The sequence below is a fragment of the Notothenia rossii genome (assembly GCF_949606895.1).
Source record: "Notothenia rossii genome assembly, chromosome: 10".
NCBI lineage: Eukaryota > Metazoa > Chordata > Actinopteri > Perciformes > Nototheniidae > Notothenia > Notothenia rossii.
Window position 1 is genome coordinate 5,152,973 of NC_136908.1, and position 7,114 is coordinate 5,160,086.

The window sequence follows — 7,114 nt, forward strand, 5'->3', positions numbered from 1 at the left end:
ATCTGGATCTGAAAAGACAGCAGAGACAGCTAGGGAACTTGTACCAAGGGAGCAATGTTGGCTTCATTATTCAGAAGATGTTGGATCCATGAAGTATAAGGCATTACTCATTTAAAACACAATGTCTAGCTAAATGCATCCAAGCATAGACTTGTCTGAATCCTCTCCAAAGTAGCCAACTTCTTTCTGTCCTCCCTGAATTCATTCAAATGACTGTGTGTCTAATCTGAGGATCAATGAAGACTAATAATGCTGATTTTTAGCGCTGTGCATCAGAAAAAAGGAACATTTCCTCCCACAGAAAGATCTCGATTATGAGAAACTGGAATTTCATTGAGGTTGAGCCATTAAATGGAGTACGTAAGATAATTATAATGAAACGGAATCAAACATGCCGAGTAAAGGAAATGTCTTGGTTGTTGTTGAAATGATATGACGGAAAACTGACCCCAGATCTGCCGCGAATGATCCAATCTTATGTTTGCTGAGAAGAAAGCCACTGATGCCAATTATAATGTTTTGTGATTTGCTTTTTAAAATGTTTGCTTTGCAGGTTTATTGATAATTTACGGAAAATTGATTCTAAATCTGCCTCAAGCAGCACTGTTGCCACTATTTATGACAGTTTCTCACTTCTATCGATGTTGTCAAATCTATTGGCTCAGTTTATCAGACATAATGCTCCAAACGCTGTTAATTTCGGAAGTTGTTTTGAAGATAATTTATTGCAATTGTTTGTACACTTGGAGAAGCCTCAGTTCTAGAGGCATGAGCACTGGCTATGAGCAAATGATACCAAGAGAAATTACCAAATTATCAGTCACATAAAGTTCAGAGAGGAGGAAGTAAATCTGCTCTCTAATAGTGAGATTTGACAATGTATCATGGCAACACTAATGTTATTGGATATTGAATTGGGCCAATTGGACGATGTCGTGATGAGCAAATATATGAAGGTGCAGGTTCTGTAATTGATTTGATAGAAAGGCGGATAGAAATTGCTTTCAGCATCAATAAGATTTGAGCAGTGCCTCTGTTAGCGACTCGTTTGTTTGACTATGTTTGTGTTCTGCATGAGAGGAAGAAGCTAATTATGATGGCAGGTTCAGAACGGCAATTTACGCCAAACAAATCACATTGGCGTGTTCTCAGATGCTGCTCAATTCATGGCAAATGGCGTTATATTCTCTCCGGCTTCCAGGTGTGTTTGTTCAGTGGCGTCTGCGCCCGATGCCAGAGGAGTCTCAACTCGAGCACACGGGAATGCGTTCCTCATAACGAGAAAGAAAACGTTTAAATTATGATTTTTAAAAAAAAGGGAAAACGACTTTCCTGCATTCAGTCGGATGACATTGTTGCCTTGATGATGCCTGCTTCACTTAGCCAGCCTGCAATCACTGATAATGACATGCAAATATCTAATAATCTGGCTTTTAATGTGTGATTGTTGTTGTATTGCTTGATTTGAATTTGACTTCGACTATATTTATTTGTTCTTTTCTTTTCACTATCTCTGTAAGGCGACTTTGAGCACCTGTAAAAGCGCTTACAAAATAAATATATTATTATTATTATTATTAAATAGCACATAGTATAAGTGGAATCAGTGTGCAAAATATTTTAAATTTTATTTTCGGATCCTGAAGGAGACCGCCGCCAGAGCGCGTCTCCCCGTTACCTGCAGAAGGAAGCCATGCACGTAACGCAGCCCCGCTCTCTTTAACTCCAGGTGACTTTCTACCGCTTACCTCCGTGGTGCAGTGCTGATCGTTTCACCACGGAGGAAAGCACTTCACTAATTGCAGTGCCCATAAGGAGCTGTACAAACGCCGCAGTTTTTGCGTGGCTGTGTCTTTAGTTGAAAGCCCATGGCGATCTGCTCATCTCTCATCGAAATAATATGCTACAAAGGGGCGGACTGGCCATCTGTGTGCTCTGGAGAATCACATAACGGACGATCGTCCTTATTATTATTATGCCGTTTAAACCAATTATTTAAATTTGTTTGTTAAATTCGGCATCATGTAAGTTGCGCTGACAGGTCCACACACTGCTTCCCCGCAGCGAGGCTCCGCCCGCCCCCCGGGAGTTGATCATTTACGATCGTCGGCACGCTGATAAACATGGCACTTCATATCAAAAAGGTTGCCGACCCCTGATATATAAGGTCTAATGCTCTAAAAAAGAGAAATCCCATGAAATGACATGACTTGGAAATATATGTTTCGGTTATTTTCCGCCTTTGCATTTCAGACTCTTCTAGCCTCCGTCTTTTTCCCTACAGAGTTTGCAAAGAGAACTAAATCGAACTGTAATTTAGCCCACTGTTTATAGTAAATCAATGTTCTGACAGATAGTATCTCTCTTCCTATTCAATGACTTCAGTGCTGGCTGGCTTCTCTTCCACACAGACTTAATCAACCACAATCCCTACAATACATCCTATTTAGTCGAGACCTTCTACAACGGAACAAACAACAAACGGTTTAATTGAACCAAGCAGGCAAGATAATAGTCCAACTCATCGTATTGCTTTTTTTCCTGAGGGTGAACAAATCATTACGCTGTCTCTGTTCATTTCTCTAATTAGTGAGTCAGCCCGAGCCAATTAGCCTAGCTTAGCATAAAAGATTAGATCAAGTTATAAACAGTGAATCTGGACCTTTTTTCGTTTTTAAAACATCCCTGCAGTTCTGGACATTTTTTGAATTACATTGGTCAGTGAGATCTAAATTCTGATTGGCTGAAAGGTGGAAAGTGATTTTAAATATGGACACTTATGCTCGAGCTATTTGTGTAACCCCCGTCAGCAAATGGTTGCTGAAATTTGCAGAAAGAAAGCTGAAAAACATATTTCCCAAAATGTAAAACGTTATTGTTTGCATCTTTTGGTTTGACTCGTCGTCATTTACTATATTTGACTTGAGTTTCTCTGTTTGAATTGTGTATACGTCACTAGCCTGTTGCCTGTGACAACAATATACATAGTTATGATTAGGAAATTGTACAGGTTGAAGAACAGCCGTACTTTATGAGGCCTCAAATACAGATTTGAGTGAGTGGCACTAAGCAGTAATTAGGATGGGAGAAGTGAGACGGCCATTATTCTTTGCCGTGACAATGTGTTATCATACCAGTACTTTCTGCAAAACAGCAAAAACACAACGATTGTACAAAGACATGCTTAAATATCTGGGATGTTTTTACACCGGTGTCCTATTTGAGTGAAGTGTCTTCATCATCAAGGGTAACGGGAACATTGTCCTTGCATCCCGGTGTTATTTATGACCCAGCGTGACCATAGGCCACCAAAACAACCGACAGATCCTGGGTGACGCACACTTCACAGAGCCAGCTCGTCGTAAATCTTTTTCATTCAACTTTTGTGTGTGTGTGTGTGTGTGTGTGTGTGTGTGTGTGTGTGTGTGTGTGTGTGTGTGTGTGTGTGTGTGTGTGTGTGTGTGTGTGTGTGTGTGTGTGTGTGTGTGTGTGTGTGTGTGTGTGTGTGTGTGTGTGTGTGTGTGTGTGTGTGTGTGTGTGTGTGTGTGTGTGTGTGTGTGTGTGTGTGTGTGTGTGTGTGTGTGTGTGTGTGTGTGTGTGTGTGTGTGTGTGTGTGTGTGTGTGTGTGTGTGTGTGTGTGTGTGTGCTCTGACACACCGGGGACACGTATTTAAATAAAATACATTAAAAAGTGCGTTTCGCATGATAGGTCCCCTTTAAAATATCACAAATATAAAATGTTTCCCTGCATTTATTACTTAAAAAATTAGCAAATGGAATTTACATTTTTGATTTTAACGGATAATTCACACCACTTCCAATTAGATATGTATAACACCAGTTCCCCCTCCCTCCCTCCCTCCTCCCTCTCACTTAACAGATGGAGGTGTCAGTGGATTTCCACCTAAACACATGCCAGGGCGGAGCTACCGGGCTCATTTGCATATTCTGGAGCGAGGAGTTGTCTTCTCGGGTCGCAGAGGTTTCTCCGCTGAGGTAAAGGGAAGGTGAGCGGTGACAGCACAAAGCTCCACGCTGACTTTCTGCTCCTGCAACCTCTGGACGCAGCTCTCGTCCTCTCTCTTCTCGTCTGAAGATAAAAATAAAGCACTGATTTTAGAGTAGAGGAATATTTTTCACTCCAAGAATAAAAACCCTCGGACCGCGATGCTGCTACAGAATGTTATAAGCAGTCCGTTTGCCTGGTTGTTTCAAGAGAATGGGTTTTTCTCATCTGATATGAGCAATTGTAGAGATATAGAGATAACGGTGTGGTTTTGTTCGATGTCGGTCTCGTAATTTTGAAATGTTTTTGTGATGGCTGATAACCTGTAACTAAAATGAATAACCAAATCGATAACTTGAAAGAAAGTCTTATAAATGTTCTCTGTCAAAATGTAAATAATAATGGAAAGAAAAGTATTGTGTGACTTTTTGGATGCTTAAAGGTGGGGTAGGTAAGAATGGAGAAACCAGCTCGAGTGCGCTAGACTTTGAAAATACGCAGCCGGAAAAAAATCTGCCCCTTCCTTCAGACTTCCTTACAGAGCCCCTCCTCCAACACACACCAACGCGCACATGACCAATGAGGGCACGAGGTAAGTTTGTGCACGAGATGGAAGGCTGACAGGCCATCCAATTATCTGCCGCGGGCCGAATACATTTTTCAATGCAGAAACAAAACAAACAATAATAATAATAATAATTATAACAAAGAGAAGCAACATGTAAAAAAGCGTTAAAGGTATAAAAAAATGAAAATGTATTTCTGTCGTGTTCAAAAGGGGCAACAAGAAGCTTAACAACGTTTGGGTCATACCCCCTCTAACGTACATTCTTCAAGGAAATCAAAGTTTAGGTCATCGGCATCCGTGATAACATCAGCCATGTTAGAGTGTCCCTACCTTTGCCTCCAACACTTGAGTGGGACTACTTTTCCATCTGTTACCTCAGACTCCTTTAGCCCGGGTGAGTTGTTGAGACTGTCTCCTGGTTCCTCCTTTGATTCACAGCTTCTGTCTCTCCTCCTATCTGTCTCTCCTCATGTCTCTTCTGTCTCTCCTCCTATCTGTCCCTCCTCATGTCTCTTCTGTCTCTCCTCCTATCTGTCCCTCCTCATGTCTCTTCTGTCTCTCCTCCTATCTGTCCCTCCTCATGTCTCTTCTGTCTCTCCTCCTATCTGTCCCTCCTCATGTCTCTTCTGTCTCTCCTCCTATCTGTCTCTCCTCATGTCTCTTCCTTCCTGTCCTCCTCCACCTGCTGCCTTTTGTTTTCTGCCTCTGTATCTTTGTGTTTGATTACACCAACAGGATGGATCTCTTTCTTCCACCTCCTCCTCGGTTCCTTTATCCTTCTCTCTGTCCAGAAGAAGAATGAACAGATGTGAGATGGTTTTATCTCCTTTTATAAAAGAAGCTCATTCAACTAATACTAATCTTCCCCTTTACTTTGTCTGCGGTATATTCTATAAATGTTATCTTGGTGTATAGTTATTAATAAAAACATGTTGACGTTGACATTCCCTTTAATGCTACTGGTAGCTTTTACAAACACAAAAACCTCCATACAAGGTTTTTTTCGGCAAAATAATTTTTTTGACCAGTTCTTTTTAGGAAAGTCAACATCTCGTCTCAAAAAGCACAAAATATCTGGAAACACAACTCAGTGAAACTAACGCTTTTTGTAAACTACTTCTGGTTGTGCTAGAATCAGAACTTTTTTAATTATATGCTTAGAATTCAAAGGAAACTAGCTCAAATGTGTGCTTCAGTATTTTTCTCAAAATTCAGCTGCAGCCTTTATTTCTATTCGTTTAATACCATTATTAAAACAGTTAGAAATATGCCTAGCAACCACTTATAAACAGATGCAACGTCTTCTGGGTGTTGGTATGATCCGGCATGAGTTGAGAATTGATCATGTGTCATTAAACTACGAAGAAATTGTCCTGATCATTTTTCAAATAACTTTAATGTTTGAGGTGAACCTTCTTATTGACTTCCTACTTCAGTCTCTCACTTATTTTATTTTTATTTAACTTTTATTTAACCAGATAAAAAAGCATTGAGATACAATCTCCTTTACAATGCTGACCTGGCCAAGAAGGCAGCAACGTTACACACAACACAAACATGTCAAATACAGAGAACATAACTAAGAAAACAAAACGAAAAGCAGTCACTCCATTGTGCACATTAGGGACAGTAAGAAAGGTACTACTTATTACTGCAAGAGCAGCTGGTGGTAAGGACTTCAGACAACTTCAATTTAAAACAGGCTATAGGGACAAGTGCCCTCAGTTTTAGGTTTGATTGAAGGTCATTCCAAGGCCATAATAAAAAAGACTCCTTTTCCCAGCCTCAGTCCGCACGGCAGGAACCTGGACCCGTATCCAGGCACTGGATCTGAGGTTGTAAGAGTCACAGACTGGAGCACATCTGGCACAAATATACAGTGGAAGCTTTCCTAAAATGGCTTTATACATTCATAAAAACCAGTGCTGCATCCTACGCATAGTGAGTGAGGACCATCCAGTTAGGCTATACAGTGTGCAGTGATGAGTCCTATAAGGTGCATTTGATATATATCGCAGTGCAGCATGGGAGAGTGGGTCAAGTTTGGCCAAAACAGTGGGACAGGCAAATCTATAGATGGTTTCACCGTAGTCCAGCTGGGACAGGAATAAGCCAGAGACCAACCTTTTACGGGATGAAGTTGAAAAACAACATTTAAGTCTGAAAAGGAAGCCAAGAGTGAATTTCAATTTCTTTGATAGAACTTCAATATGGTGTTTATTATTACATATGCTTCATGCATTTCGCCACCCTTTACTGACACTCAAAATAAAAAAAACCTGCATGTTAACATATGGAGATCTCCAATTTTGTCAGCGCCACGTATCTTTAAAAAACAAAAAGGGTGTGATGTTCAGCTGATGAGACAGATGGTTCATTAGGGAATCACAAGTATCCCGCTAAGTCGTCCACTTACTTCAGAGACAGACCTCTGAGGCCCCGTTTGGTTTCGAGTGTGTGCTGCTACCATTAAAGATCTGAGATTTGAATAGATTGCAGTGGGCATCCATCTCATGTTTATGCAAAGTTCAGTTTTGTTC